This window comes from Ptiloglossa arizonensis, chromosome 8 (assembly GCF_051014685.1).
Source record: "Ptiloglossa arizonensis isolate GNS036 chromosome 8, iyPtiAriz1_principal, whole genome shotgun sequence".
Lineage (NCBI taxonomy): Eukaryota > Metazoa > Arthropoda > Insecta > Hymenoptera > Colletidae > Ptiloglossa > Ptiloglossa arizonensis.
The window spans coordinates 18,076,717-18,088,759 of NC_135055.1; the positions used below are offsets into that span (position 1 = coordinate 18,076,717).

A 12,043-nucleotide genomic window follows, 5' to 3' on the forward strand; every position below is an offset into this window, starting at 1 on the left:
GCCATCGATCGTCGCGACACCGGTTCGCGGAACGGGATTTTCCAACGGTCGGGAAATACCTGGGCCGTTCGGATCGATGACGAGGTCGCTCGAAAAATTTCGCTCGCGACAATACCGCCCGGCCGGCCCCATCCGTCGTCTCGTTCCATCGAAACGATCGTATCGATTTCGCGTTACGATTTCCCGGTAGCGAGAACGCGAAAGAGGCCGTTCGCCCGGCCGAGTTCCCAGAAGAAGGCGATTTAAAGGGATTGGAACAGCTTGGCCGCTCGGCCCCCGGAAACGGCCATTGAAGCTCGATATAGACGGGCACCTTCGTTGCTCGACCGCGCGCGGCTTCAGGGATCCTCTGGTCAATCAGCTTCCACGAAGACCCGCGTCGTTTGTCCTTCTCTGTCTCGGCCGCGTTAGCAACCGTCGCCGCGGGAAGACCGCCACCCGAGTTTCTATTATTTCGTATTCCCGGGAGCGGGCATTTGGGCGAGGTTAGTATTGGAAGAGCGAAGAGGTCAACGCTCGGGAAAGCGCCTCTCGTTACGGCACTGCTATACGATATTATAGGCCCCGTCGCTCGGAAATCTCCTCCTCCTCCTCCTCCCCCTTCCAGCAGCCCTCTATCCACGACCTCCGCCCGCAGAGACCGCTCTCGCTCCACGAACTCGGGCCCCCCCTCCCTCGCTACGCGTTTTCCACTTTTTTCCCTTTCCCCGTCGTTTCTCCCGACGTGTGCGATCTCCTCCCGCGTCTCTCTCTCACTCTCTCTCCCTTTCTTTCCCTCTCGCGCTCCGTCTTCGTGTTTCGTCGGTCTCGCGTGCGCGCGCCACGTCCCTTTCCTCCAGCTTTCTCTTATTCATTTCGTTCCCCGCGATAGCCGTGGCTTTTTATCCGTTTCCATGCCCCCTCTCGCTCCGACTACGGTTCCCTTTCTCTCTCTCTCGCCCGATGAGAACCGACTCCTTCCCCCGTACCGCCCTCCCGCGCTCTCCAGCCCGGTGCGGCAACACTCTCCTCGGTGGATTCGTTTTGTTCTTGCTTTCTCCGCTTTTCCATCTTTCTCTCTTTCTTTCTTTCTTTCTTTTTCTCCCGCTCCGGTCTCATCCCGTCCTCGTCCACGCGAGCATCGGTCGTTCCTCTCTTTCCTCGATCGTTGGTCGTTTTCTATTCTAGGAGGGACGGAGAGTGTACTCCGCGTCTCGTTTTATCCAGCGTGGAACTTGTGTAGCTTTCAGCCGGTCGCACGCATTGTGCCGTTATAACGGAGGAGAGGAACTCTCTCTCTCGCGGCGCTCCTCGGCACGGCACGGCTCGGCTCGGTTCTCTCTCTCTTTCTAACGCGCACGCTCCGTACGATACGCGCGCAACGGTCAGCCGGCCGTCGAGAAATCATCGGGAAACATCGGCTCCCGTTCGTTGTGACCGCGACGAACCAGCGACGCGAGCGACGGGGCTTTTCACGAGCGCTCGTGAAAACCCGGCCCAACCCGCTCACCGCGACCCCTGCTATCTCGACTCCACTGGGTCGAACGAGATTACCCGACCGGTCTTTCGGTCAGTGGGATGGATCTCGCCCGAATCCCATCCTCGCGGACCGATGTCGCTGAAAACGTACCCGACTGGTCTAGCGGTTGATGCTCGACGAGAGTCGGGCACGAAACGCTCGCTCGCTCGCTCGCTCGTAAGAACCGGTGATCGATCGACGCGGCCAGTCGTGCCCCGTGACGATCCTCGATTCCTCGTCGTAGAGAAAAAACAAAGTCGATTTCGAATTCAACCGAGTCCCGCGAGATCGATTCGCCGAAGGATCGTTTCTTTTTCCGCTCACCGAAATCTTCCACCGTCTCGGTTGTAAAAACGTCGAAAAACGTTACGATACAATGGCAGATCAAATTTGAGAGAAAATATAAAAAAAAAAAAAAAAAAAAAAAAAACAAGCGCAACGCGTACAAAGGACATAGCGAATCGGCCGCGATAATATATCGTGCGTTCTGCATACGATTCCGGTGTGTTTCCTTTTCGCGCACGCACGCGCACCGTGAATGCGTAAAACCTATAATCTAGTCGTTACCAGCGACATCGTGAATACCAAGCGCGACGTCCAACGAATATAATTCTCCCGCGCCGCTACTATTCCAAACAAATTTCAACCACAAACTCTCTCATTCTCTCACTCTATCTCTACTCTCGATACTTCGTGAAGATTCTCTCTGTATCTTCGTAACTTCGATAAGTCCCCAAGAACGTGGAAAATTATGGGATAGGGGGAATAAGGTTCCTTTTTTCGACCGAAATCGGCGTTGCTCGATATCGTCGAATCAAGGCCACCTCTGCGAAAACATCGCGCGGAATCCTTTCGCGGCGATGAGTCACGGCTCGCGTCGCTAAACCGTATTACGAGGCGATGAAAAGTTAGCGGGCGGCTGCGCGTAGCCCGGCTATCGTTACCGCTGTAACGAGGAACAAATTGCGCGGGCCGATTGTTCCTTCGTTCGTTCGTTCGTTCGTTCGAGCGCGAGAACGATTGCGAAACGAACGCGCTCGGACTTATCGGTCCGTTGGAATCCTCCTCGCCGATCCCCGACCGGTTCCCCGTTAACTTGTAAATTTGTTCGTAACGCGCGTTCGCGAAACACCGCGGCGACGATAACGTTGGATATTTTTAGACGAAACGGATCGAAAATTACGCGCTCGGAGGCGACACGATCGCCAAGGACACCGAGCACCTTCCGAGTCACGGGGGATGAGTCAGCGGCGCGAAACGACGACCGATAACGAGGAGCTAGCTCGCACCGTGGCGCGAGAAAGGGGGTCACGGAACCGTTCGTCGTTCGATCGCTGTCGCCGCGGATGATCGACGCGCACGTGTCCAAGACACGCGATCACGAGGACGATAAGGGATGAGGGAAAAGGCAATGTCGCGGAAACCGACAACGCTCCGAGGATCCTTCCGGGTGGTATGGGTGGGGAGGGGAGTAAATTGACCGAGAGTGGGAGAGGAGGCGGGATGTTACACTCGACCCTTCGTCCCTCGCTTGAAAAGTTACGCGAGAGAAGCTCGTGGCGAGTATACATGAAAAAAGAATTACGACCGGTACGATTTGAGTAACCGGTGTATCCGAGCGACGATTTGGATACTTTTTTTTACGAGAAATTGAGTTTTCACGTGAATGAAAGATTCGTTTGCAATTGAGTATGTGGAATATGTAGAAAATATGCAAGATACGTGGAATGTGTTCAATAGGAACAAAGAAGAGCTCGTACCGCGTTCAATGGTAAATTATATCGAAGTTGTACCGGTTTGAGAATTTTATTGTACCTTATCGCGTTATTGTTTATCGGTGATGCGTGTTAGGGTATCGAGAAGAGACGATCGTAACCTCAACATCGTCTCGAGAAAGAAACGATCGTAACCTCGATATCCTCGAGGTTTTTTTTTTGCATCGTATCGGGATTTGCAATATAGCGACAAAAGCTACGTTTCGAACGGTCTCCCTTTTTGTATTCGTTATTTTTCCATTTCCGTAACCGAGACCCGCGCGACACGTTTCTTGCGACACGAAGCGATCAAAGTCGGCACGGTGTTCTTTATTATCTCTAGGTTTCTTTATTAGTTTCGATAATGGAGGTTCTGCAGTCCCGTGTCGGATGTTACCGTCAATACCGAACCACGCTGCGAATAATACCGCGAGAAATAAATTCCGAATCGTTCTCTTTCAAAGTCCCGAGGAGAATGGAGTACGATGAAAGGATAGAGCGCGGTACGTCTACCGAGGAGCAATTTTCGGATTGCAGAGACAATCGATAGCGCAAACGGTGAAGACGACACTCGTAGGGGGGGTACCCAGAACACAAAAGATTGAAGCTGAAACACGTCTGTGTCCACGCGTGACACACAATTCAGAGAGACGTACACTTGTTGCACCAGACAACCTGTGTACAGACACTTCGACCGATCGAATGTACCTTTGTTCGTGGTATGACTCAAGTCTGCCAACTTCCTGACTTTACTTCTCGCCCGGTACGTTATCTGGCCGCCTTTATGGCACGCGCAATAGTAACCCGCACGTGGCACCGGGATCATCTTTATTCTTTCGCTAATGACGCATTCTCGTCAACGCTTTCGAAACAATAGCACCGATACGATCGCTCGAAAAGGAGCAACTAACCGAGGGAAAAGAAAACACACGGAGGGCTGGGGGAGGGGGGAGAATGGATAAGTACGAGCGTTCGATGATGCATGAGAACCACGAGCGCGAATCTATTGCGAAACCGCGTGAAACGGATCGTTGAATAAAAAGAAAAACACAATTTTCCTTTTTCTCTTTCAACTCGACGACGATGAGCCAACCCCCCTTCTATTAGAATCTATTCGCTTTAAAATTTCATTGCGTCTACTGGTTCTAGAGTGTATTGTAGTTTACTGGGTTTGGGGCACACTATGATCTACTAGCTCTAGAGTGTATTATAGTCTACAAGGTTTAGAGTATACTATAATCTACTAGAGTGTACTAGTCTAGAGTGTACTATAGTCTACTAGCTCTAGAGTGTATTATAGTCTACTAGCTCTAGAGTGTATTAGAGTCTACAAGGTTTAGAGTACACTATAATCTACTAGTGTGTACTACTCTAGAGTGTATTATAGTCTACTAACTCTAGTGTGTACTACAGTCTACTAGGTTTAGAGCACACTATAATCTACTAGCTCTAGAGTGTATTATAGTCTACTATGTTTAGAGCACACTATAATCTACTAGCTCTAGACAGTACTATAACCTACTTAGTTTAGAGTACACTCTAATCTACCAACTCCAGAGTGCACTATACTCTTCTACTAGCTCTAAAGTACACTAAAGACCTAGACTTCGGATCGGATATTTATCGTCCAACAACTATTACCACCTGCCATCGATCTGTCAACTGTAAAAGACATCCATGTTTTTTTCCTCCGTCTCTCGATTCGTTATCGGTTAAAAAAAATTTTTTTTTTTTTTCATTTTCGATTACACCGTTCGTATTCGCGCGGGTCACGCCATATTCGCATTTGTCGTCGAACGAAACGCGTTAAATCGTCTTTATTGTACGTACATACGTGTACGATAAAAAAAAATGACTCACTCGACAGGTTAATGTACCATTCCTGTAAATTGTGCCTCGCGTGTCCATACCGTCAGAAATTGTTAAGGCCTGTCCGGCTTATCGTAATAACAATAATGCATCTTTATTGCACCTAGATAAGTATTGGCTGCGACAAGGTGGGGGGGGGGGGGGGGTAGAAAGAGGAGAAATGAAAATTAATGTACAGAAGTAAAAATAAGTATACGTTTACGGTACAGTGGCACAGCTACGCGGGCGGTTGTTATTAACCCAACCTCGATAATGACCAGTAGAAACAATAGACGATGTTAACAATGCCATGGTACAAGTGGACGTCGTAAGACGCGATGTTAATTGAGAAAGAGAATCAAACGGTTTTTCGTTCCGTGATTACCCTGATCCGTACGATTGCAAGAGGCCACGGCTTAGCGAGTCGTTAAGTGCAACGATCTGACACACATAGACGATGATTCAACCATGAGTAATAGAGAGAGATCGGCGATAAACGAATTTCGCGAAGGACAATAGTTCGATTCTTAGGACGAACCGGATGCAGCCGGCTCGCAATCGGTCGCCTGTCAATTAACGGCCACGGATCTTCTAAAAAATCGGATATTAAGAAATTGGGACGCGTTATCATCGACGTCTGCGCTGCGGAAGTTTCGTGGAATTTCACTTCTGTTTATCAGGGGGGCGTAGCTCAGATGGTAGAGCGCTCGCTTAGCATGCGAGAGGTACCGGGATCGATGCCCGGCGCCTCCAAAATCTTTTTTTTCCCTCTATTATCAAAAAAACCCTAAATTTTCCTTGTACACGTACTCTAATGTTTGTTGAAATTTTTGTAAAAAATATGTAAAGTTTTGAACACACGATATTTTTCAACGGGTCCGAAAGTGTCCGAAATTTCTGCCATTCGTTACATTGCAGAGGTGTTCTATTAAAATAAATGATTTATATTTGCGTGGGAATTCGGTTGCAAATCTTTATAAATAATTGCACCGATATAACAATTACGAGAGGGATATTTTTTAATTTTATATTCCCGTGTTATCGTAACGTACATCGTTGCGAAAATAAACGATGCGTTCAATTATTGCCAGATTTTTGAGCAATTTTATAATTACCGTGCATATATTGTTTAATGTTGTTTCACTCTCGTGCCTCGAACGTAGTGAAATCGATACGGAACGTAGGTACCATAGGGGCCAAGTGGCGAACGCTGTTTCATTAATTATGAAAAGAAAACATTTTATTTAACTCGCTGTTGCAAAAGTAACGAACAAATGCTCAACAAGAGAACATTGTTGAACATTGTATGTGCGACTGCTGGCAGAACGCCAGCTCCCTGAGTTATTGGCAATGGCACGTAGGCACCTAATTATGGAAAAATTCCAATCTGTCTAATTTTGGCACTTAGCCCCTTCGGTAGTTTCACTCTACAATTATAATGTGCCTATTATAAATATTGGGTCATTCTATATTAATGTTCCGATATCTTGCACATTCGATCTCATTTTTGGAAATTGTTTTCCCAAAATGTTTTCTTCAACCCTCTATCGTATCCTTTCTTTCTTTTCTAAGAGTAAAAAAAATATATTGAACAATATTTAAATAGTTTCTCGTACGAAAAAATATATAGAAAAATGATCGTAGCTGTAAATAATATCGAGAGTATTTTTTATGAACCGAATAAATGATTTTCAGAGCCACGTTTGTTAATCCGTTATTCCTCTCCAAGTCCTATAATACCTCAAGAGTGCACTCACTAATTTAGCACCCTGTATACGATGCAAGAAGTGCATCGACCACTTAACTATTCCCGACGAAGACGTCAATCTTTGCCTGCGGTTCTCGCGTTTGGAGTACCCGCTTATAGTCACGCAAATAGACAAGCTGGATCCACAAAAGAATCTTGTTTCGAATGCTTCGATGATTCCCCACCCTGTATAATTCTATGCACACCGTGCGATGCGTTCCCATAAAAATGGAGCACCTCGAGTGCAGATTAGATCGCCAACCGAAATTTTGATGTCAATAAGGACGATAACGCCGCGCGGTTATCACTCACGGGGACCATGGGGCGACGCTCGGCGTCCTCCGGCGTCGAAACAGAGCCGTGGTCGAAACGTTCGCGATACGACCAATGTTTGTCGCTCGAATCGACTAGCGAATCGCGAGCTAACACGGTGTACTATCGCGCATCGAACAGTTACGGTAGAAAGATTTTCTATTGCAACGCGCTAGAGGTACTTCGAAGCGACCGAGTAGTACCTCGGTTATTGATAATATTATAATAACTGTCCACTCGGACTCGTGATCTGGAGTCGCCCGTTATTTGTGTCTTTTTAAACAGACGACGGAAAACACTGTACATCGATAACCGTCGAGCTTTGAATTTGTACAAGGTACTTCAAAGCGACGAAGACGGTTTCGATATATGTTACGATCGTGTAACAATGCCTTGTAACCGCGAAACGACACGTTCCGTGTTCGTGTCCGTTGTGCAGAGACGGGGAAAATTTTATTGAAATAATAGACAATGAACGAAACTAATCTACAGTAATGCCTCGGTTATTGATAGATCTCGCTCGGATTCGTGATCAGGAGTCATCCACTGTTTGTTCATTGTCCATCCTTCGGTTGAGCGATAGAAAACATTAGATATTGATAATTCGTCGTTTCGATTTTCGATCATTATGCGAGGCACTACTGTACAGTGACTTATATACGACCTTTCAAATTCTAAGTTTTGCGTAATAGTTCATCGTTGTGTACGTTATTGGAAACTTTTATTTAGATAAAGACTGTGCCCGTTCCTGAAGCGAAACGTGCGGTACAGATGTTACCGTGGCTAGCAGAGTGTGGGTATCGTAATTTGGAGGAAATGGTTAAGAGGAAGGATACAATGACCTAAAAGGCTTTTCAACGGTCGAAAACCGACTACGGTTGCTCGGGGAAAGTATTCGAATCGGTTCTTTTATATAGAACGGTACCTCGCTTATTGCAATCCCTCGCTTATTGCAATCACTACTCGCTTATTGCAGTAGAGATTAATTCGATGCGTTGCGTCGACAAGGGGCAGGGGGCAGGGATGGTCACTTAGCAACGAACGAAGTTCGAGAGGGGGAAATAAGTGGTAAAAGTGTCTGTAGGTAGTCGAGATAGAGTCGGTAAATAAAAAAAAATTGAGCAAAAAAGTATGGAACACGTGTACACGTGACTGGTCCGAGTCGTGGACGGAGAAACGTGAACGCAAATACGAGATGTAATGACAGAGAAGCAAATGACTCGTCAGATAGCTAGATTAGATACAGTTACTTTCTTGCAGCTGATATCGATACACAGACTGCTTAGCGGGTTCTCGAGATATCTCAAATTCGTGAATCGTTCCCCCCACAAGGAATTTAAACCTTCACGGACGCATTGAATTTACCAACAAATATTCCATTTTTCGTTGCTAAATTTCCTATTTCTGAATCATAAAAAATTCTAAACTCGAAGACACTGAGAGAACAGTATTGTATTCGTGGAAACTCGAGGAAGTTGTGAAAAATTCAACTGACTTTTTATCGCCCTGGATCGTATTAAAAAAAAACATTTACGACAACAATCCCTGTGAAGTTACTTGGTAATTTGCTCAATTACCTGGCAATTCGATCGCAGTGTTGTTTTTACCGGACGTTAAACGGTTCCACGGGTACGAGTATTTGAATTTATTATTTAAAGTGTAGATACCTAGGAATTTTTTTTTTTTTCTTTTTTTTTTCAACGATAAAATAAAATTCAAGCAATAAAGGGTTAATGGCCCTGTGGACGGGCATTGGAACGCGTGAAACGGTCACTCGTCGTTTAACCCGATCAACGATACTGTCAAGTACGATCGGTTGGTGTGATTCCGCGCGACAGAATTTTGCAATAACAATACGCTCGGCTGATAAAGCCTAGATATCCGTGTCATCCCGTCGCGCGAGTCCCGTCCGTACATTTTGTTTCACGAAAACATGGAACATTATCGCTGCCGGCGAGCACACGACCGCATTATCTGCGGCTCTATTGACAACGAAATATCAATAATAGGAGACGAAAATGCGCGGTCTTCGTATTAGCGGGGAGATAATAACACGCTATCGGTCGAGCGATAGTCTGGCCGATCGCTGTTAAGGCGATTCACTTTTATAAATGTTTGCTCGAATTATACTCCGACGTCGCGACTCCCGATGTTATTTCCAAAGTTGCGGACGAGCGTAAAAAATTAAATGGCAGAACGAACGAAGATTGAACGAAAGAATGAAAAATACGAATCGAATTTGACAGAGTAAAGGTTCTATTCGACGAATCATTCGGTATTTGAATAGTTGTTTCAGCGATTCGAATATCTGGGGAATATAATTCGAGTACTTGAGCATTTGAGTACCTACGGTTCGAATACCTGAGCAGTCTGAGTAACAAAATGTAACACGATAAGGAATATAGAGTCTATATAACGTGCGCGAAGTATTTACTTAGTTGAATATCCGAGTAGCATGATTCGAGTAACATTGATCGTTCGAGTAGCATTATTCGATCACTTGAATATTTGAGTGGAAATATTCCAATACTCAAATATTCGAGTAGTAATATTCCAATATTCAAATGTTGGAGTAGTAATACTCCAATACTCAAATATTAGAGTAGTAATATTCCAATACTCAAATATTGGAGTAGTAATATTCCAATACTCAAATATTGGAGTAGTAATATTCCAATACTCAAATATTGGAGTGGTAATATTCTAATACTCAAATATTGGAGTAGTAATATTCCAATACTCAGGTATTCAAATAGCAACATTCGACTACTCGAATATTCGAGTAGAAATATTCGAATACTCGGATATCCGAGTAGTAATATTCCAATATCCAGGTATTCAAATAGCAACATTCGACTACTCGAATATTCGAGTAGAAATATTCGAATACTCGAATATCCGAGTAGTAATATTCCAATACCCAGGTATTCAAATAGCAACATTCGACTACTCGAATATTCGAGTAGAAATATTCGAATCCTCGGATATCCGAGCAATGACACTCGAATACCTGTAAAATGATCGGATATCGAGTAATCGAAAGCTACGTGGCCAACCCTACGGTGGAAGTTACTCGATTGTTTTTCGCGCGATTTCGGTAAACACATTCGGTAATTACGAATGGTTCGTCATGCGAGCACGGGTGCTTTAAGGCCGGCCGTAAATAGCTTCTTGCATAATTCCACCGGAACACTGCAAGTACACAAGATCGTCACGTTGCACCGGCGTAATCTGTTTACGAATATTGGCCGTGCCGTTTAATTGCTGTACTTTCGCGCGATAACGACCGACAACACAGTTGTAACACCTGATAACGGGCGTTTACGAGGGGGAACGGGACCATGAACCCCAATGCTACCAGACACTGCCCCCCGCCATATACGGGAATCGTTAATACACGCGCGTAACATCTGTTTTGCATCGATTTTTACATCCGTTTTCTTCTTTTTCCTCTCGTTTCTTAATAGACAATACGATACGCGAGAATTTTTGCCGACGGAAGATTGCCTCGACCACGCGCGCGTGTAAACAGTGTGTTTTCAAGCAGTCCGGAGAATGCAGAGCTGATAACGCCGGGACAAAATGATACACTGTTCCATCATCGTTTTGACCGTATCTGATTGGTCGTGACTGTCCGTTAATCCGAAATGTTCCCCACTTTGCACCTACCTGTCCTCGAAACCGTGTTTGAACCTTGTCTCGGGACTCGAGAAAGTAACGAGATGCAAATTCTAGCGACACGTCGAGAAATCGTTGTACAAAATCCTTCCAAAATTAATCCGGACTTACGAAATCGAAGATCTGCTATCGATACATCGGTGTACCGTCGTCCTGGACGGTAGCTACGATAAAAGGGAACGATATCGAGGGATCTTTGTTCGAAGTATCGTCCTTCGTTCGATTCGATTCAACGATCGCCTTCGTCGGGAGAACGAATAAAAAATATACATTCGCCGGGATAAGGTGGGGGAGCGTATTTACTATTCCTTTTGTTTTATCGAGATTGAATTGACCTCTACCGGTTGGAGATCGCGTTATAATCCGTCAAGAACGTCAGAAAATCTTCCGTGAGGCTACGAGGCCTCGACGTCGGATTAACGTAAATCCCATCGTGTGATGTTTCATTCGAGGCTTTAGCAGGATTTCGAATAACGAGATTTTCAAGCGTCTCGCGTTAACGTACCTCGTCCGGACGTTCGAGACACGACGATGGTTAAGAAGTTGTTTGTTTAAGCTGCCGCGTTTCATTGGTACGCGGCCTCGTGGCCGTTATTTGTCGAGCAGATAATCGAAAAACGATTAAGCCCCGTCGAACGGAAATCGGTCCTGGAAGCCGCGACGGGACGTCCAGTTGGTAGCTGGCCAGGCTACGATGACGTAAAATATAGTCGAACAACACTCGGGTGCTCGAAATATCGGGAGCGAGGAATTAAAAAAAAAAAAAAAAAAAGAAGAAGAAGAAAAAAGAACGGTGAAAAAATAACCGCCCCACCTTCGAGCCGCGAGTGACGTGCGCGAAAAATTATCTGCAACGGTTTCCAAGCTTCTATCGCGCCCGATTCGGCGCAAACAACCGTCGAATTTCGTAAACAGCGATATCGAGCGGACAAATACCGTTGTTGCAACATTTTCCGCCACAATCGGTTTCCACTGCTATGAAAATTCGAGCGATCGATGTTTTTCCTTCGGACGTTTCCCTGTTGTTCCGATTGCCGATTGCTTTCGTAGTTGCTCCGGATGTAATTGTAATTGAGGAGTACCGGAATAATTTCGCATTCGAATATTTTACGATTGTTCGAACGCTATGACTGAACTTCGAATATTACTACTTGAATATTGGTACTCGAATATTTGAGCCTTCGAATATTGCTACTCGAATATTTC

At 45.6% G+C, this 12,043-nt stretch overlaps 1 protein-coding gene and 1 non-coding gene across 3 annotated transcripts in view; one reads left to right on the top strand and one right to left on the bottom strand.

The window, feature by feature from the left end:
- Sesn (Sestrin) overlaps window positions 1-12,043 on the bottom strand; it is a 273,229-nt gene that overhangs the window by 50,727 nt on the left and 210,459 nt on the right. The gene's annotated exons all lie outside the window — the stretch shown is intronic.
- Trnaa-agc (transfer RNA alanine (anticodon AGC)) lies at window positions 5,781-5,853 on the top strand. Its single transcript has one exon. It is a non-coding gene; the product is annotated as a tRNA-Ala (tRNA).